Genomic DNA, 22430 nt, shown 5'->3' on the forward strand with positions numbered 1-22430 from the left:
GTGTTTCGAAGGAGAAGGTGTAATCATTACATAGCATTACAACGGACGAACAGATGAGCTTGCAAGAGCTTCCAGGGTGAAGATGAGAGGAATTTTTAAGACATATTCTTTTCTGATGCTCAAGGCTCCTTTCTATTTTCATCTTTTGCGTATTATGTTACCATTTATATCAGTCAAATTCATCAACTGAGGATTAGCGGTAGATGTTAGTCTGAATATGAAATCAAAATGAATATGGGATTTTGCTGCAAATACATTTTTCTTACAAGTTTTAGCACTTGAAAAGGCAGACTTGGCTCAGACTTGACTGTCAGCCATATTCGTGTTTGTTTGTTTTTACCTGAATTGAGTTAAAAAAAAAAAAAAAGCTTTCAAACCTTCTTGCTAAATTTAGCAACATAGCCGAAATAGAATTTGTTTTGTTTTAAACAAAACAGCAAACAGAAAAACTTTAAAAAAAAGTGCTGATATGAGAGGATGGGTTGACTACTGGAAAAATAGCTTTTTATTCCAAATCAATATGATGCACTCCAACATCTTATACGAGGTAAAAGGATCCCTTGTATAATATCAATAGCGGCTCAGCCATAGCTTTCTCAGAGGATCTTTTCCTGGCATCTCAAGGCTGTAATGAGAGTACAAGTAATCAAAATACAACTCAACAATGGAACCAGTCAGGTTAAACAGAACAGTGACTTCTAGAAGCTTAATATACTGTCTGGCAGCTGTGAGAAGGGAGCTATGATGTTTGCTTTATAATTCAGGGAGTTTGAGAGATGTGTTTCAACCTTTATATTTTGGTGCATTATTGCAGTTCGTTTTTAAGCACAAGCTTATATGCGTGATTTGTTGGTAATATTCTTGGAAGGAGCTTTTCGATTGCATATTAAATTTCAAAGTGCATCGCAAAAATGCTTGTAATGGAGAAATCATGTCTAGAAACTTTATGAAGTCTGTTTTGAATCAATTTCTTAGATAGTCTTCCAGAATATAAGGCTCCATATTAGTTACAAATAAGACTTCACATTATTGAGGATAACTTCAAAAAGATTGAGTGTTCTCCTGAAGCTTGCTGTCTTTTTTTATAGTTATTGTGGTACAGGGACTTAACCATTATGCTAAATTCCAGAGCAGTCAAACTTGTAGACTTAAATCCTGAGAACTTTGAACTGTGGTTGCATAAACTTACCTATATTGTCTTGCCAGTGTGTATAAAACTGAGATGAAGGAATATCCATCAGATTTCCTGTTGATTTATTCTGTATTCTTTGTTTTTGGACTGTCGCTTCTGGTTCTTTATTTTTGCCAGAACCTTTCTGAATGTGTCTTCTGGAAATTTTCTTTACATCTATTTCTTAATTAGTAGTCATGAGTAAATAACAGCTATTTCTAAGTGCTGCAAGGGGTGCTCAGCCTTGCAAGAGCAGTAATATTTCTCGGTATAACCTGTCTATGCTGAACTAGCAGCATTATTTGTATTAATTATTTTTCATTCTCCAGTTAAGGATTGGATACGTTGTTGTGTTACTAATCTATGTGGTTGGGAAGTGCTTGAAAATAATTTGAAATGTAGTTTTTGTGAATGAAATTCTATGACTAACACATAAATCTGGATACTTAATTTAATTTGACGTCAAAATCCTTGCAGTATGGAAGTAAAATGAGGAGTGTGCTGCCAGATTGATGCCATTATTTCACTATTTTCCCTGCAACTCTCAGCCGTGGACTTAGTAACTGGCACCATTTTCTTTGTCCTGCGTTTTCAAACATAGCAGTGCACTGTACAACATACTTGGGCAAATTCTGTGGAAATTAGTAAGTCAGTGAAAGATGAGCTAAGAGCCAGCCTTGTGGGTCGCCTCTTTGTCTTTACATGAGCAGGGACAGAAGTGCCCTGGTGTAGCTTTGTGCCAGTATTTTTACTCTAAGTAAAATTCTTTTACTTAGAGTATGACCAGTGGCCACTTCTCAGGGGCAATCGACCAAAACAGACCTTTTGACTTATTTTTGTTTCCATATCTTCTGTTTGTTTGTTTTTTTTTTCTTTAATGTTATTTGAGTAGTAGAACACGAAATCTACGCAGGTTTGGCAACGTGCTAGATTAATTTGTGTTAATGCCCTGCACATGTAGATCATATACTGGGTATGTCTGTGTATGAGAGATACCAGTCTGTACAAGATTGGACAGTGCACTTTATGGTTTTTGAAGATGTTTTTATTAAATGGAAAAAGACTCAGTCAATAGTTGTACATTATTTGATGGTGAAAACCAATGGAATAGTACAATCATTCAACTGAAGTTACATTTTAACAGAGCCTGGAACATCTCTGCAAATTAAAAGAAGGCTGTCAAAACTAAATTAGTTAAGAAAAAAATGCAATCCTGGTTTAGTATTAACGGACAATACTATGTAATTTTAAAAAAGACTGAATCCTGGATTTGAAGTTTTCCTGACTCGAAGGGGTGTTTGTGCACAAAGCTGAAAACATAGCAGTAGAAATGAAAGTGAAACTGAAGACACCTATTTTCTTGACATCCCAACAAATGATAAATGATAGGATAATGAGAAAGATGTAGTTTATTAAAAACAGGTAACAGGTAAAACAGGACTTTATTAAAAATGTTGTTAAACATGATTCCCTTTCTTGCAGTGATTAATGCCTAAATTGCTCCTTCCACATGGTAGCTTTGAAAAGTGTATTCTGATGGCAGGTTCATCTCACAAAAAAAGCACAGTTTGAACTCAGAATGAACCATTTCCTCATGCCCCAGAGAACAGCAACCGAATAGTTACACAGTAGAGCACAATAGCACAGTTTTAAAGCACATGCAGAAAATGGGCAAGATATTATTGTTGCATCTAATTTTAGAGGAAAAATTCATGTGCAGATTGTGAGTTACAGTTATGGCTGCGATGAACTAATGCTGTTCAGTGCTTTATACATGAGATAGGATTTTCAACAAATACAGTTTTGTTCAGGAGAGAATGTCAGTAGTTCTAGCAATGTGTTCTGAAGGAAGAGGGCAGGGAGTTCTTAGCTGGTCAAATGTTCATGTGGTCTAAGCAGAAATGTAAAAGTGCAGGGTTTGCATTGGAATGAGAATGGGGTCATCCACCCTTTGTACTCATCATCAGGGAAGCAGAACCTTCTTCCAGAGAGACCATAGGAAATCAATGTGTACACTTTGCTAGTGTAGAGATAAATGGGTACTGCAGAAGGGTATTAAATATAAAAGGGCAGCAGTAAAATGATTTACTACATGAAGAAGTGGAACTTTCTTTTGGTCACCTAAAAGGCAATTTTCATTTTTTGATAACATAATTATATTTTTTTAATACTAATAACAGAAAAGGCTGGCAAATCAGCTAGTTTACATGGATTTGAGCTATACAATATAAGCTAGGAAAGCCTTGATAACAAATAGCAGCTTATTTATAAACATTTACATGTTTTTTTAACATATTATCTGACACTTATAATTTAGATTTTAATGATCTGATCTGACTCACCAAAAGTTAATGGGTTTTTGAATGTTTTTTCCTGAGGCTGTGTGGATGCTTGTGATCCAGTTTGTCTCGCCATGACCAGAAGGTATCACTGAGGGATACCAGCACAACGGATGCACGGAGGAGAGAACCTGACGTACATTTAGGTGTGGAGGCTTAATGAAATGTGGAAGAGCAGGTGCACAGTCTTAATGTGTTGGTGGTTTTTTAATTTCCTATGATGTGTCTGTCTGCTGTGTGAGCAAAACTCCTTGTACATTTAAAACTTATAGGGCTGTAAAACTGCTAGAAAGGACAGAAGCCAAATAATTCTACGGTATTTTTTGTCTCTGTGTTCTCTACAAGTGGCAGTTAAGATTCTCCTTCTGCTACATCACTGTGTGTTACTGTCTCCTCTCCAAAGGTAAAATTAAGGTGAAGACAGATTAATAGGAGAGCGACCCTTGCTCTGGGTATAGCACTTGTGACACTGGTGCTAATTTTGGAAGGAGAAATTGGGTATTTGCGGTTCCACGTGAACTCACTGTGACCCAAAATGATGAGAGGTGTGTCTATGCTAGCACTTTTCCTGAGGGCAGGAGCGTGCTGTGCTCATCCCAATGCTGCTGTGCTCTGGTTAGTGTTGTAGGCTGGTCTCGTTGCTATTGATCAGAATCCCTTCTGGACAAAGCTGGACTGACAGGTGTGTTCCAGGAGTACCCCAGGCACATTTGAGCTACAAATTTATATTCAGCTAAGGAGGTGAGATCAGATCTAGGGTGGAGTTAAATAATCAAACCGTACCTTGAAGTGTGTGGTGCAGAGCATGGAGCGAGGACATCGGGTCCTCCACCAGCTCTGACTCTTCCAGTTTTGCAGTTCTACAGTGCTTGCTTGTGCAGACAGTGCTTGCATCCAGCTGAGTTTGTCTAGCAGAGAGTGCATGCAAGCCCATATTTGGGAGGCTGGTTGGAGGCTTGTGGATAGAGCAGGTCACCTGGCATGCACCCTTATGCTGCAATCATAAGGCCATTATTCCTCCCCTCAAAAAGGGGCAGTTTGTGCTGGCATGAAGAGGAAAGGTTCGTTTCATCACTTGTAATATAACAGGAGTGAATAAGAGGCACTGGTACTTTGGCTTGCTAAAGCTCTCCACATTTTTAACCCATTTTATTATTTGCAAGAGCAATTTAGTTCCTAATGTTAACAATGAGTGATTATGATTCTGTACTTCCGTTTACAGCACAAATTAGCATTTTGTTTTCCATTACAGATTTTGAATGAGGAATTTAATGTATAATTTGCTGCAAATAGATGTTATCATCTCTTTGGATGTGAACAACCACATAAACTTGAGCAAATGATAAAAATGGAATCAATTACTTCTCAAATGGAAGTAGTTTACAAACCTTCACAAACAAAATGGCAATAGTTGGTAGTTATTGTAACAAATAATTAGTTTTTTTTTAAACAACGTTTATTGAATTCTATTGACAATTTACTAATTGCTTATAGAATATTTAATCATCCCCCTCACAAAATACATGCCAGAAAATATATGGATTTTTTAAACTCTAGATTCCCTCTGTTGTCCTTGTATGAAGCTTTTCTCATACTTTTATGGTTATATTCACCTGTACAAATGTTTCAGAAGGGTAGCACTGAACCACAAATCATGCTGCTGCTGCTGCTGATTAGAGAGTTTCACAATACTCTGGAATTAGTAGATTAGGATTGAAATTGTGGAGGAGGGAAGAATTAAGAGTAAGTGTTGTAGGCTGTATGCAAAGCCTGCTGAAGGTGATGTAAATTTTTCTGCCACTTTTGACCTCATGATCTATGTTCTGGTTATTAGAAGGATAAAGAAGAGAAGAGACATTATTGCAGTTGATAGAATGAGTGAATGCTGTCTGTCTCTACTGTAGGGGGAGGTAATATCTTGAACTTTAATGAGTTTCCTAGTGTGAATTTCACAAAGAAAGTTTTCCACTGTCAGTTGCTGTGAGCTGTTTCTGTATTATACAGAGTTATTAATGCCTGGAAAAATACCAATCCACAGACAAAATCAGTGTGAGAAAGAGTCCAGAATCACACTCAGTCTCTTCCCGTTGCAGAGACCTTCTTCATGTCACTAAAGGATGTAATCCAAGCATCATTTTCAACCCCTTCCTTTCAAAGAGGCTATTTCTAAATTCTGATGATTTTCTACATACTGGCTTGCATATTTGTTTATTTCTGATCCCCTAAAGCTCTGACCCTAAAGTCACCACCTACATGATTTTCTGTCACTGTGAATTAATCAGCCTTTTTCTCACAGTAACCCCAATGTATCCATCCATTCTGTATACAGTATAAGCCCTGGTTGTACATAGTGTCTCGATTGCCCCTACCTACTCTCCTACCCTTATGTAAAAGTACAAATTGAAGTCCATACTTTGTTTCATTTAGTACTGTAGACTTTACACCTCTTGTCATTTTAAAGCCTTTGCATAATTTAGTTTTTCCCTGTTTACCATTAATACCACCTCTTTTTGTTTATTACTGATGCTGGATTTGATGCTTGCTGGGTTGATTCCCTGAACAAGCACTTTTTGCTATCTCATGCTTTCCCCTTTCTCTCATTGAAGTCATGAGCCCATTGAGGAGGATCATGTAGGCTTTCATCTACCTGGTGTCTTGAAAGCCATTGTTGTCTAATTATTACAAATGTACAATCTCATTTTGCACTTGGAAAACTGTGGAACAAACTGACTAAAACCCCATTCCTCACTCTGCTGCATTTCACTCTATTCATCTGTTGCTTGTTTCTTTAGGTTGGTGTCTGCTGCCATACTTGTACATCTGATCTACAGACTGCCATATCAGTCTGTAGATCAGATAAATGATAGCTTTTTATTGTTCTAATAATTAAAAAAAGACTAATGATGTATTTTCTAATTTGCTTCACTCTACCAAACATTGAAGTAATTAAGGGGAAAAAAAAGACAGAATGGGAATAGTATAGCTTGCAATTCAGGGTCCTGTAGTCAGCCTTTTAGCCTTCTTTTGAAACCATGATTGTTTGGAGCTGATTGTTTAAGATGGAGGTTTTTCCTAATTTTATTTTTGAGGCAGCTGTTGGTTGTAAAAATTCACTTGCCTTCTCATTTTGACTATAAGTCCGTTTATTTGTTTGGCCCTTTTTTTGTGTCTTTCAGAGCAAACTGACTTGGGCTAGAGCAGGTCAATGTTGTGATACTTTGTGTTTGCAGTGAACTTTTTTGAAGCTTAGAATGTGTATCTGATATAATGATTCCTGAAGAGTTGATGGAACTTCATTTTAGGAATGTGTGCATGGCTTCATGAAACATATCCACAGTTGTCACAGGCTCCCTGGACTGAGCAACTCACAATGTCAGAGCTTTATTTGGATTGTAAAACTCACAAACTCACTCCAACGAGATCATTTACTTCAACCATTTCCTTTCTTCTTCTGTCTCTTTTTTAAATTATATTTTTTGAGACAAACAGCACATTGTGAATTGATATATCTGCTAAACTTTGACTTGTCATTCATGGTACTCGTTATTGTATCTGCCCACATGTCTCAGTTTGCTTAGGCCTTGATCCAGCAGATCACTTAATTGCTCAACAGTAAACCCTTGGAAGTCAAGGGAATGCTTGCAGGTTATAAATGGATGTGTGGTGTATTGGATTAGGGCCTTCAACAGCTGTAGCTTGAGGCCAGAGAACTTTGCGTCCGTCTTGTTTGTCAAGAACTTGCCATGCTTTGAACACATTACAAGTATTGATGGTAATTGTGGTGGGGGGAGCAAGAAAGCAGCGAGGAGATCAAGGAGACCTGATCATGGTAAAGGAAGCCTGCCAATTCTCCTGTGGCAGTCCATCCTCTCTCTTTTTAAAATGGTTTTCCAAATAAAAGATGATTACTCTTCTCCAAACTAAAAGGCTGTGTGGTTAAATGCATAGGTTTTGCTCTAAAATGCAAAATTACTACAGAAAGCCTTCCATGAAATATATTTGAGAGAGGGAAACTCCAGGTTTAAAGAAAAGGGGAAAAAAAGATGGGTGTAAACATGTAATGGTAAAAAAAAAAAAAAAATTAAGTAAGACATGCACACACTGAAACAATGACAAAATGAACTACTGACCAAATAAATTAGCAAAACAAAAGTAAGGTTGCACTCCCAGCCTTTTTTTATTTTCATCCAAAAGACTGTTAATTGCTGGAGGATTAAAATAATTCATATTCAAGGATAGAAAGTGATAACAATATGCAGAGCTTGGATGCTCCAGCTATACAAGAGACAGTGAAAGGAATACTTTTCTCTCTGTGTGATGTCAAAGCCAAAAGAGGGGGGAAAAGAAAGGAGGGGGTTGTGGCTCTTTGATGTCACTTACAGAATAAGAATAATGCTGTAAAAGAAATAGCATAATCTTTTTCTATTTATCTAAGTCCTTTTTTTCCTAAAGAGTTAGGGCAGCATCGTTAATTGATTTTTCTGACGCTCATAATAACAGCTGTATTAAAAATAATTTAAAAGAAATTTTTTTCTAGGAGCTGAGCCCTGCAGAATCTGTTGTAGAAAAGTGGGTAGAGAGTGGATTATTATACATCACTGTTCTCACATAATTATAATCTGCTTGATTGGTAAAATGCATGTTGTGCTTTTGCATTGTCCATTTTCAACCAGTGGTGTCTTTCCAATAAGATTTGCTGGTTTAATAGTAATAGCATCAGGAAGTCTGATGCCCTTTCAGAATAAATAAAGGTTGTCCTCACAGCTGCTCAGATTGTGCTGGCAGAGTAGCCATCTTTGCTGGAGTGTCAGTTCTTGGCTAGAATATTTTAACACGCTGAGGCTTTTTTCTGGTTACCAGTGGTTGAATCATGTCCAACTGTGAAAACAGATGTGTGGCTTTTTTTGGAAGTAAAGTTAATTAGGGGTCATTTATGAATTTTTTTTTTAATGAATACTTTATTTTTTAATTTATTTACTGTGTGGTTAGAGAATACCTTAAGAAAACAAATTGGGTCTTTTTATGAACATGAACTTGGACAGATCCAAACAAACAACATTATAAAGAAAATTTTGGGTATATCCACAATAAAAACAACATTTCAATTAGCTTTTAAAACAATGTTAAAAATGAAAATAAGAACTACTTACTCTATACAATGAGATAAAAATGGCTGGTTTATTTTGGTGCATATTGTGTAATAATATTGCTGTCTTGCCATTTTGTAAGGTTGCCCACAGGCTTTTCAAATCTGTATGGGCCAACCTTTGACACATATCTCAGTAAATTTTTTGTTTTCTTCATCTTTGACTTTCATCTCTGGAAGGAATTCTTTAGGTGAAAACTGAAAAATATTTGCCACGTTTCAGATACTACTTTCCCTTTTGTGTTTATTATAGTCATTTGTACCTTTAACATCGATGTCTGTCTGTTTTTAAGTCTGCTGGTAGACAACCCAGTTTTGTGGAAAAGAGAGCTTTTCATGTGAAGAAAGTTTTCGATTCCTTTTTGATTCTTCTTGTTCTTGATTGTTACATAGCAAATATGGAAACTAACAAACAGCAGCAATTGCTGTTAAAATTAATTAAAAAAATTAAATTGGATAGATTACAAAAATTGCTGTCAAAAATTAAACAAGCAAACTTGTTTTATTTCTGTTACTCTTGTTGCAAATAAGTGTCATATGAAATGGGAATCTGTTCATTAGAGCATCCTGAAGCAAGGATGTTGTCCCTGTGCACGTACTGGGGCTGCACAATGACTGGAGCAATGACACCCCAAGTGTGCAGAAGTGTCTCTGGAATTGCCACTAAACCTTTATGTCTGAAAGAATTATAAACTCATTGAGCAGCATTCAACTTTCCTAAGACTATTGCAACTGTAAAATAGCAATGCAAGCAGGAAAAAAAGAGATTGTTATGCATATATTTTGCTGCCTTTTTTTTTTCACATGAGGAAAAAAGGAATATTTGGAAAGATCATGGAGAGACCATTATAAAACAATTATACTCGTGGAGATGACAAACATAGATGTCCATGAAACCACTGAGCTTCTGCCGTGAGTAGCTTGAGCCACAGGGCTTACTTGGTGCTGTGGATGGAATCCCTCTTAGAGAGTCCCAGTGAAAGACTTTGCATGTTTGGAAGAGTATGTTGCCCATCAGGATTTGCAGAGGATGAGGAGATGATGTATTTCTCGTGGTTTTAGGTGTTTTCTGTAAGGGACATTGCCCATTCCTTGAGCAGAATGAGCATCTGTTGGATTACCAGTTGCCCAGGATTATGAAAGGATGTGGCAGCACTACCTGCAGGGCAGGTTTCTAAGGCCTGACATGTCAGGTTCCTATTTTTGGATATAGTTTTGCCATATGTGAACTGTATGAACTGGGTTTTGCCAGTTGTATGTCTCAAGCAAGGGTGGTTGTTTGGTTGGTTTTGTGTCTTTATGTTGGGTTCTTTTCTAATGCAAATATGAAGAAATGTGATTTTACACTCTTCAGAAATGTCACTAGATTTTAAAAAATGCAGAATTTCATACCAGGAAAGGCAGTATAAAGTATGGAACTTTTTAAAATAGATTTGTTATTTTTATTTTTTCTTAGTGAAGATTATTAAGTGTAAGACAAAAAGCAAACAAGAGAATAAAAGGACTGGCATATTGAGAATATTTTATAAAATATTAATTCTTCTGTAGTTTAGAAGATGTAAAGCAAAGTGGCAGCAAAAGTCAGAGCTGTATTTGATTAGAAATCAAAAGGTTATTAATAGTGCTGATTACTTCAGCTTAGTTATATCTGCTCTAGTATTACTCCTATTTGTTTGCAACACTAATCAACCTCACTGTAAGCCCTTATCTTTGACCAGCCAGAAGAAATCATAAAAGGAAATAATTGTTTAGCGAGAAAGACTTTGATAACAGCATGACTCTTGTGTGGGAGACAAGGAGATAACACTGTCGGAGTGAAATGATAGAACCAAGGTAGCTAAGGTGATAAACTCTGTAGCTGTCTTGTCCTCAGCACTAAAATATACAGCAAATTAAAGATGTCTTTTTAAGAATTGTTTTAATAACTGATCATGTTTGTAATTTGCATGTTTCACATTTGCATGTGTAGAGGAAATGGAGGAGATTTGGCTTTGAGAATAATACGATTTCATAAAGGCAGAGATTTAGCCGAAGTTTGACCAGGTGATTCAGTCACAACTTACTATTCAGTTATCTCTCTATTGAATTGAAAATTGTGCTTAGTGTTGGAATTTAATTTGACCAAAATATTTCACAAAATACAAGTATTTATCTGAAGGAAGGCATCAAGCATTCAGTAAAGCTTTTGCTACTTACTGTATTGGTTAATCATTCTCATTGTTTGCTGTCTTTAGCAGGTCTTGGTTTTCATTAGAGTTTCTCAATATTCATTTTCTAGGCAAAAGTTCTCTTTATGACTTGACCTGGTAGGTTGGGAAGCCCTTCAGTATGTTTTTGTTTCTACCTACAAAAAGTACTTTAACTCAAGACACCGGTGTGTAATTTCTTTTTTCTAAGCTAATCAAAGTGACCTTTTTAAGACTCTTACCAGAGGACATTTTTTGCAGACTTCAAGTACATTTGCATAACTTCTCTGTTTTCCTTCCAAATTTTGATTTCCCTTCAGGAAAATCAGATGCCAGAAGCACAAGATGGTACTTCAGTATTGGTCTCTACAATGCTGTCAGTGCTACAGAGAAGAATTCATTTACCTGCTTCTCTTCTTGCTCTTCTTCAAGGTTCAAATTCATTTTTTGCTGCAGTGTCACAATGAGAGCTCACATTGAGTAACTTGTGTTTGTCAATACTTGCTGAATTAACTGAGTTGTGACTATTCAGAGTATAGCCTACCTGTACATATATTACATTTTCTGTGAATTGATCTGCAACTTAGTAGTTAATTTTATCCAAACAGGCTCAAGAGCAAGTAAGCAAGGAAGAGTCAAATCCATGCATTTTAGCATCAGTGATTGCCTGTGGTGGTTTCAGCGTGGTGTGATCTGCAGTCAGGTGTGCTAAGTTATCATGCCAGTTGTTCACCTGTGCTGCCCCATTGTGTTTCTGTGACTTTGGGACAGAAGGCTCTCCACCCAAATTGTCAAGCTTAACTGCTCACTCATTTGCTCCCTAACCTGGTTCTTCCAAAATGACCTAAACTAATAGAACACTGAAAAAATTCTACTGTTATGAATCTTTACAACAGCAAGCAAACCTGCATTCCTTTTGAGACAGCCTGGGTAGAGTGGTGATGTGCTGTCATGCTGGGTGACCATCAAGAAGTGATGATGAGCAGCTAGAGGTCTGTAGGGGTGGTAGCCTGGGTCAGCTGCAGCCTCCAGAGACTCACTGAATTCAGCCTGTTTGCTGTAAAAGCACTAAACGGAGAGAGGTGCTGTGTAAATAACAATGAAGAGCTTTTTCTGGGAAAGATTTGAGATGAAAACATTGGGAGCTTCTTTTTTCAGTAGGTGTGGATTTTCCTCACTGAAGAGCTATAGATAGTGAATGAATTTTTGTAGATGTGCATTGAGATTGTGATTTTTATTTTTTCCCTTTCCCATTTGCAAGGAAGTAATGATTTTGAGTGATCACATTTTTGAAGCTCAGCTTTAGACATCTTAAATAGGGCTGACTTTCAACAGCTAATTATTTAGTTTTCACTGAATTTTTGAGCTTTTTGAGCAACCAAATATTAAACAACAGGAATCTATGTCTTCTGACATGCATGCCTCTGATACTTAATGTGTGAAGACAGCTTGCAACCACATTTCAGGGAAAGCTGGATGGGACCCTTGCTAGGCTGGATTATGCAGAGAATTGCCAGTAGTCACAGAAATTGATTATTGTAACTGATGTCTCTTTTAATAATGTATGCTTATAATGTTTGTAAATCACAGGCAAGACTTTGAAAACTTATACAGACTACTGTAAAAGGTTTTGGAAACAAACCTAGCATGGTCAGTTTCTTATGTAGTTCCACAGTGAAGGGCTCAGTTTCCCAATCTGATTTGATGACATTTATTTTGCTTGCAGATTTTTTGTAAGCTGAAATTGAACACTGGAACAGGCCTGTCCTGATATCTGTGTGAAACTTACATGAGATAAAACAGCCTGAAATAATTCCCTGTAAGCTGTCAGTGACCACGAAGAGTTTTGATTTTGGCAATGATGACTGTATTTAGAGCTGAGCCCAGAGGATTTAGGGTAACATTTGTCAAAGGCTTGTTCTCTGAAGGTGCATGGATGTGAGAGTTAATGTGCCTTTCAGACTTCACTAAAGTTCTCCTAAAATATATAGTGCTGTGTAGGAACATTTGAGATAGTTTAAAATTAACTAGCTCAAATAACAAAGGCAACAGAGATAGGTAGCACTGTCTTGTAGTGGATTAGTAACTACAAGTTGGCAGGTGTGGCCATCATCCTGTCTACTGTCCAGATCACAGGAGCACAGCATCATGAGGTTGGAATGGACCTCTGGAGATCATCCAGTCCAACCCCCCTGCCAAGGACAGGTGACACAGGAGCTCATCCAATGGGTTTTGGATGTCTCCAGAGAGGGAGACTCCCTGACTTCTCTGGGCAGCCTTTTCCAGGGTTCTGCACCTTCAATGTAATGTTCATCCTCATGTGGAGGTGGACCTTGTGGTTTAGTTTATGGCCATTGCTGCTTGTTCTGCTGCAGGGAACCACAGAAAGGAATCTGGCACCATCCTCTTGGCACCCCCCTTGGGGATACTTGTGTGTATTGATGAGATCCCCTCTCAGTCTTCTCTTCTCCAGACAGAACAGGCCCAGCTCCTGCAGTCTCTTCTCAGAACAGAGATGCTCCAGAGCCCTCATCATCTCTGTGCCCTCCACTGATCCTCTCCAGTAGCTCCTTGTCCTCCTTGTCTGGAGAAGCCCACACCTGGGGGCAGCACTCCAGATGTGGCCTGGATAGAGCCAAGTGGAGGGGCAGGATCACCTTCCTGAACTGTTGGCCACATTCTTCCCCATGCACCCAGGATCCCATCCTGGCCACAGGAGCAAGGCTGGGTCATGAAGGAAAAAGAGCTGTTGACAGGTCTAGGGTTTTCAAATTTTTTAAAAATTGGTAATCTAGCTTAAAGCCAAAATAAATGTAGACTTTGAAATGCCTAATTTATGTTAATTTAGATGTATTTGTCTGTGTAGTAACTCTAAATGCTCTACTGTGAAGCATTAGAAATTCCATCTACAACATTTTCTACAATAACTTTCATATGAATGCCTTAATGAAATTCTTAATGTAAGAGAGATGACTACTTTTGTATTGTGAAGCACACAGGTTTCAGATGAGCAAAAAATCTGTAATTCTCTGAAACAGAAGAGATATACATAATAAAAGTAACTAACTCAGAGTTAACTTAAAGAGTGACAAAACATGTTTAAAAGAGTCATGTACAGTCACTGCTCTGGTAGTGCAGAGTGCAGAAATTTCCATTTTAATAAATTAAAGTGAAATGGGAGGGTTATTAACCATTGGAGCAGGCTTCCAGGGGAAGTGCTTGAGTAACTATCCCTAGAAATATTTAAAAGATCTGTAGATGTGGTGCTTAGGAACATGATCTATTGGTGGACTTAGCAGTCAGTGCTAGGTTAGTAGTTAGATTTGATGATCCTAATGGTCTTTCCCAGCCTAAATGATTCTGTGAGAGTTTTAAGCATTGTCCTGCTGTTTCTGTATTTCTTATTCTCCCCAGCAACTTCAGGAATAGCACAATATGTGGCATTTAGTATATATTTAATCTCTCTTTTGTTTTTAAACAGGTCATCTTCAACTGGTAGCAGCTCTAAGAATTATGTGAGGAGAATTCTAGAAATAAAAGCAAATCAGAGAAGACAATGTAATGATGCTTTATACTTATATATAAGTTTTCTATCATTTGGAAACTCAAGGGCTCTTGCTTTTGGTTGCCAAATGTTAGGCTGATTGTTTTCAAGGTGAAGCTGTACTATGCTGCTTTGAACTGATACTGCATGATTAGGGTAATAAGTAAGTGCCACTTAATTGGAACAGTCCTGATCAGAAGACATTCCAGGTAACTAATTTAAGCCAAACAATACTTAATTGCAGTGCATGTTGCTTAATGGGTATGATAATTATGTGCATTGGGGATACCTTCGAATGATTCATTGGTGGTTGGGTCTTTTGTGTCGGCCTCGCTGTTGGCTCCTTTTCCTGATGCTCAGAGCAGCTTTCAGTGTCTTCATAAATAGCCATGATTCATTCAGAAAGCAGATAAAACCATGGTTCACTTTTAATAAATCAGCGGTCTAAAATCAGCTTGTTTAAAGTCATGATGTCTCTAACGATTTTTGAGGACTTTTTTATATTGTTTTCAGGATTTTCAACTGCTGGGGTTGCTTTTTCAATTTTCTGTGTGATCAGAAATGTTAGAAATTGAAATAAGAAAAGACAAGTCACATAATTTCTTGGCTTCTGGATCAAGGCAAGCTCCACCATAATGAGACTTACTAAATCATAGAAGTTGATATGTTCTCTGCCCTTGGCAAATAATTAACTTGCTTTAGTTCTGTCATATTTTCTTACCAAGATTGCTTGTTTTCTACTGCATGAACCTACCTGATGTGTTGCAAAATACACTTTACAACTGGGGAACCCTCTCCCTTTGTAGTTGGACAAAGACAAAACTTGGTCCTTTTCCCACTCATTCTGAAACTTTGGCTTGCAAATGCATATTTGCACCTTCATAATTTAGCCTTGCTCTATCTTCTCTGCTGTTTTTTTATATCAGCAGTATGGGATGCTAATATTTTCAGCTTCAGCTGCTTTATGTCTGTCCAGTTTTTCCATACACACTTACTTTTTTTTTGGCAGACCTGGGTATATATATATATTCAATATTGTGGAGATATGCAGTATTTTCTGATTTAATCTGGCAGACAGGAGTTTGCTTCTGATGCTAACATTAAAATTCATTTATAATTCCAACAATCTCATGCTTCCATATTTTTCAGTGCTCTTTTTTGTTGAGTGAACGTGTTGGGTTAACAGAAGTAAAAGTGTTTCAGTTTAAAATACTTAAAACATATCCATTTATTCTTTTTAGGTTAATGAGTGCTTTTATAATCTTCCCTTTCCCATACTCCTGTCTTACTACATCCAGTCTCCATGTGGGTAGAGTTTGACAATGGCTCCCACAAGAAGTGATTTCCAGTGACAGGAACATGTTGAAGACATTTTCATTATTTACAAAGCAGACATGTTTCTCTGTCAGCAAATTCGCTGCACATGTGAAAGTGGGGCAGTGTTTTTATTGTGAACTTAAGAACACTGTATTACAGAAACACAGAACATTCTGAGTTGGAAGGAACCCACAAGCATCATCAAGTCCACGGGTCAAACCTGTGACCTTGGCTTTATTAGCCCAATGTTCTGACCAAGCTAATTCCAGGGCCTTAATTACCCTCTTCAAAACTGAAAGGATCCCTCAGGTTTGCAGGGTTACATTTCCTCCTCTCCTTTCATTGCTCCCTATCTCTTCCCTTTTGGAATACTTGAGGAGGAAATTCAGGATGATGCATAGAAAAGGTGGCATGGGAAATGTTGTTGGCAAAACCAGAACTACGTGTCTCCAGAGGCACAGCTGTCTCTGTTGACTTCAGCCACAAGCAGCCAACATGTTGTGTTTTAGCTATTTATTTTAAATTGTTGGGAATATTTTCATTTACTGTGTATGAGAAAAATATTAGAAATATGAAACATTAGGGATGTCGAGAAGCTCTCGGGTATTGTCTAAACTACCTTCTTTGAAGTGTCTAAAGGTACCATTTAGCTGTAGAAATCAGAAATTAAACCAAAATTACTTAAAACACACTTAGCTCAGGGAATTTGATGTCTTTAAAGCATATTAGTGAGATCTAGACCCTTATTTTGCTAGGCATTGTACTTACTAATGCAATCTATTTTAAGTCAAGGATTCATGTTAAAAAAACCCAAACAAGTAAATTAAAAAATAAGAAAATCATAAATGTAATTTAAATCATGAATCAAATATTGCCCATATAATAGCCTATTATTCTAGTTCTCTGATGTATAAAGAAACACACGTTTTTATCACAGCATGACTTTCACCTGAGTGCAACATAAATGCAATTCTTTCATCAGTAATTTCCATATATATACACAAATCTTGAAGTAAAAGCAGTCATAAAACACATGAATTAAATCTCTTGAGCGGTCTACAGAATATATATACTTCTTTTTCTGAGTAACTGGTTTTATATTTTTTCCCTTTTGCTGTACTAAATATGATTAAGGATGGCAGTAATTTAAAATATTTTGAGTAAAATTAGGAATAATTACAATGTTTCTCATTCAGTAACAGATTTTAAAATAAAGGTCGCCATTTTTAGAGAGTTAAAAAATAAAATAGTTTGTTTCAAGCTAGCAGAACTATAAAAAGGTTGTAATGAGTTTAAAATCTGGTTATCAGGCCAGAGTACAGCTGATGTAGGTGGAGTTGGCTGCCTTCTGCTGAGGACCTACCCCTCTGCCTGTATGAAAATTAGACTTTCTTCACTTGTCAGTGTGTAGTGGAGCTATTTCAATGAAATGCTGCAATTTTTAAAAATGTTTTCAGACTCTATATAGAAGTCTGTCCCTTATTGTTGGAATATCTGTTGAGACTGGAAGTTACCTGCCTCATCCTGGTGGCTGTGTTTTCTTGTGTAAGGACACAAGAGAGAAGTGATGTAAGGATGCTTGAGGTTGCACCAAACTCTGTTACAAGATGTGGTCAAATAGCAAATGCTTCTATTTGCCTGGCTGTCACTGTTTTTAAAGGGTGCTTTAAGACCTCTCACCCTAAAAAGGGGGGTGCTTCCACCTTCCTTATCTTCATCCCACAGCTGGATGTTTGATCGCTGAGGTGTTGGTGCGAGGGACTGCCAGCAGCTGTGACTGCAGGTCAGTGAGGCTGGAGCAGAGCTGTCCTCGTCCCCGTGCTCCATCTCCTGTCTTAGGAAGCAGACAGAGCACAGTGTTTCTCCCTTGTGCTGCTGCTGACGTGGCCGTTCTGAGAGCTGAAGGCTTTCATTTTTTTATATCCTTCATAATGTTTCTCTTTCCATCCTCGTGGCTGCCCAGAGGAGCCTGCAGTGGGGCTGGTGCATGCCTGGGGTGTGTGGCACACGGCAGAGCCCTGCACACCGAGCTGCAGAGCGTGGGTGCCTCAGCTGAGACCCCTTATTCAGAGCAGGGTGAATGCCCATCTTCATGGGGGTGGTGGGGGAAGAGCAGACAAGAGGAGTTCTTTGTCGGTTTCAGCTTGTTCACGGTGGGAATTGTAGCTGGATGGAGCCTTTTGAAAGCTGTGTTATGTGAGAGAAGGTAAGTGCTCTCATGAAACACTAATAAGGGTGTAAGAAAAGACACGAAGGGCCATGCGGAAAAAAATGGACAAATGGGCCATCTGTAATATTAGAGGCACTACTACTAGATTCGTGTAGTGTTCCTAAAGTCATAAATTGATAATGCTGTTAGTGTTAGATTCCAGAACTGCTGCTGGTGTCCAACAGCAGGAGTGATTTTCCCACTGGGAGAGTGAGTTCTGCTGTCCCTGTGGAGAGAAGTGTAATAAAAATATGGAAACCAGTGAATTATGTTGTTGTTTGTAAAATACTGACATATATCTTACACAATGCCTGCACTGTTGCATTTCAAACATGTTCAGATATGTAACCTAGAGCAAATTAGGAGAGTGTATTGGACTGTTTTGTGTTAAGCACTAAGATGGTGTGTAGAAGGGCATGAAAAGAAATAGAAGGGACACAAAGTGTTTGAGCTGTTGGTAGATAAAGAGTAAGTAAGAGTGATGTTGTCCCTCAAGTAGGAGAATGCAAAAAGTGTCTTTTCCTTCATGGATGAACACAGCTCTGCTTAGTGGTATTGTTTTCTTAAGTAGCAGACACAGACATATTTGGGCACCCTCTTAAAATGGAACATGCACAAATGTCAAATGAGAGATAGCACCTGCCTGATAGAACTCAGCCTGAAAATATCCTAGAATATATGGTGGGTGAGTGCAGGCAGGTAGGGGGGTGCAAGGAGATGTTGAAACAATAATTTCTAATCTCTCTACTGTATTGGTCCTGCTGTGAAAACAGGGCAGAGACCTGCGTTCCTGAGCACCTGGTGCTGCTTACAGCAGTTGTTTTCTCTTTGGCACAAGTGGAGTTGCTTGGGGAATGTGTCAGAGCAGCTCAAGCTTCTTTTAGAAAGAGCTTTGACAGAGCCCTGAGACTAAGTCAGCACATACTTGTACCGATGGTATGACTAAGACTTGTGTCAATATAATAAATGCCTCAGTAAGGCAAGCTAAGTTGCAGAGATGTTGTAGGACAACATGTGAAATAACAGCTCTCTATACTCTCAGGGAAGTATTAAAGTGACTAATAATAATTTGTTTGTGGTTATATATACTTTGGAGAAATGAATCAGAGCATTTCACAAACACAGTGTAGTGTAGTGTATTCCTTTGCAACTTGAACTTCTATGTTGTTCTAAAACAATGTCTCTAACTTTACAGAATGTGTTATGTATATCAACAGTTGTGTACTGAGGAAATGCTGTCTGGCTCCTGAGAAAGCAATCTCCATTAAATCAGACAAGAAAAGGTCACCTTGGGTGATAAACTATGTGCAAATCTTAAAACCATTCAGACTTTTCCAAAAGTTTTTATATGAACAAGCGACAAGGTAAAGTAGTGAATCTATTTGATTCCATTTCAGACTTTTATAAACAAATAAACTGCAAGCCCAGTTTGATAATCTGATAGTATACAAAAAATCCAATTGGCATGTGTACTCTGTTGCTTTTTTTGCCTGATTAGGTAAAAAAATATCAACTTTGTTCATGTTTATAGCAGGTAAACTCTGCATTATGAACTTGACAATGTAGTGTTACACAAAGAACCAAGTTAATTTTGTAATATTCTCATATATTCTAATATTCTCTAATATTCTCATGCAAATATTGTGTGCTTGACAGCAGATAATCTTTTGACATTTGGGTAACTTTGTTTGCCACTCAGGAGGTCAGTGCAAGCAGCTAAGCAGTTGGTTCCACGTACAAGTAAGTAGATCCCATGTGGCTAAATGACAGTGACAGAGCGTTGCAGATTGGACCTCATTTTTCATTTCCTGCTTTTAGAATAGTTCCATTCAAATCCCTTCTTTTTTTTTAGGATTTGATATATTGCAACCCATGTGTTTGGGAGTTAAATAATGAATATCTGTGAAAATTAGGTATGAGCAAATCAAGTGGAGAGGATTTGGAAAATGTAAAATGGTTTTTAGATTCACAGAATTTATCAACTTTTTGAAAATATTTTTTTTACTCCCAAGAAGAAGCACTATATTATGTCCAAGAAACATCAGTTGTGGCAGGGAATGGGGGGGCCAAGGGGAGAAGAAGAGTTTTATCTGAATAAAAGGTCTGTGCAGATGCTGAAGAAAACGAAAGATGATGTTGCATGGCAGAATTAATCTGTTTCAGCAAGTATATATGCTGTAGATGGAGTAGCAGCTGAATTGCTGTAGAAATTAATTTGCTCCACACAGAATAAGTTGAATAATTTACTAGAATAAACATGCAGGGCCATGATGGGAAACCATCTATTCAGTGTGTCTGTAAAGAGACAAAAAATGAAAGTACTCCTGTAACTTGCTTTTTGCAAGAAGAGAGGGAAGGCATAAAAAGATTTCTTGGCCTGTGTATGTGAGAGGATGGAGAGTGGCCACTCTGCACGCTGCCATCTCAAGCAAATTTGGGTACCTAGGAAAATGGACTCACCAGCTCTGGCATCTGCCAGTATAAAGGAAGGGTGTTTAGTGTTGCTGCTTGTATCAGTGTGTGTTTCTTTTGCCTGGAGGAAGGAAGAACTGGAATCTTAACAAATCTGTGCCTGGAGCAGTGCACCTGTGTACTGCTCCTTACACAGGACCCGTGACAGTTTTATCTGGGTTCTGCGTCATGACCACAAAGCTTGTATGGTTACTGCCAATAATACACTGGTGGAATATGGTGTTAAATCAGTTAAAATAATTTACAGGTCAAAAATGTGCTCTAATTTTGTTTTCCTTCTCAGTGAAGTAATAAAATGTTCCAGGTCTCCAGCAGAAGCCTGGGGAATGCACTCCTTATGGAGGTCTGTCCATATGGTCAGTGAAGTGAGGCCTTTGCCCTCTGTCCTGACTGCAGCAGTGTGCTGGTGCATTCCCAGTCAGTGGCAATGGGACATCAGCATGCTGGGCAGCAGCCTCACCAAGGGGAGGAGACTCCAATGGTTTTCACTGTCTGTGTCAGAAGGTGCTCGTGTCTTATGCAAAATATTGAATGGTTAATTTCCATTGGGACCAATTGAATCAGCACATTGTTAAGGAGATAGAACCCTCACTTCTTTTGTTATAGCCTGATGTCACATTGATAAGCACACATGCAGCTGTGCCCAGTTTTCTCTAAAACGTTGTGGAAGTGTTATATTTGGTTTGGCTGTGCATGTAAAACATATCCCATGAGGTGGAAGGTTGTTGTGGTGTTGGAGAGCTTTTCTGGCAGCTGGATTTGGTGAAGTGTACATAACATTGGGCAATGTTAACCAGGAGTCTATAGACAGTTCTTTGGGCTCCCTTAGTAGCCTCAGTAGAAAGAAATGTGTCTATAGGGTGACTGATCTTCAGCCAGTGGTTGAATTTTAATGCACTTGTTAAAATGCATTACTTCTAGAAGGGTGAAGGTGACATAATATATGCCTTTACTGGTACCACAGCCAACATGGTTTCATCACAGTGAGTAGTTAAACTGGGACTGCTCTTAGCACGTTTGCCTTCAGACACATTATAATGGGCATTTTAGAGATAAGAGCTGATGTTGCCACTCTTGACTCCATGCTAGTAGTGTTGGCAGAAGCACTCTCTGAAGCTACATAGAGGTCTCTGTTAATGATCACAGTCTGTTTTCTGATTTGGTAACATTTCCCACCATACCAAGTAATTTGGAATTTGGGCTTGCATAGGGAAAGGTGAAGTAGTTTGTTGTAAGTTGGCAAAAGGGATATTTGAGATATCCAGGTCTTCAAATTCTTAGTTTCAGTAATGTAGATGTGTACCATTTTCCTTCTGCATGTTTTGCTGTTGAAAGAGGAACAGCCAGATTTCTTCTGCTGCTGATGCCTATAAAATTCTGACTCACAGAACTGCTTCTCTAACCACTGCTGGGAAATGAGTTCAGTGGGGTGGTTGATGGAGCAGCTGCTCCCTGTGCCTTGCCCAGCTGAGAAGATTATTCTGCTGTCAGTTGATTTGCCTTTCCTGCCTACCCGAAGTTCTTCCACTTCGGGTGATCATCTTGTGGTGAATTTGCAAAGCCTTATACCTTGGATCCATTAGTGAAGCAGACTTTTTGTGCACACTTAATTTGTTGTGCCCTCATGAGAACAGTTTCGTGCTATCCACGGCTTATGATTAGTCTGGCTTTTGAAGGCTGATTCAGCAGGCATATCTCCTATAGTAGTCTCAAGTGCAGCAAGTATTATGCATATCTGCTGTATCAAATTCCATGGAGCTTGTGGGTGGTTTGGAAATACTGTAAGCTAAGCAGTTTTTGAGCACAGCTTGTTTCTGTAGATGAAGGCACAATAGCTTCTACAAAGTGCAGCTTTCAAATTTTTTTTGTCATGTACACTAATCAGGAGTTTAGAAGTAAGAAGTTTTGGTGAGAACCACTCTTTCTTTATGATCTTGGTGATGTAGGAGAACCCAATTTGCAGTGTTCAGGAATTTCTGGAAGGCAGGTAAGTAGAAGATTGCAAAGGTGTAAAGGCAGTGCCCTGACAGATGTACAGCAAGTTGT

The sequence above is a fragment of the Ammospiza nelsoni genome, chromosome 4, assembly GCF_027579445.1.
Source record: "Ammospiza nelsoni isolate bAmmNel1 chromosome 4, bAmmNel1.pri, whole genome shotgun sequence".
Classification (NCBI taxonomy): Eukaryota; Metazoa; Chordata; class Aves; order Passeriformes; family Passerellidae; genus Ammospiza; species Ammospiza nelsoni.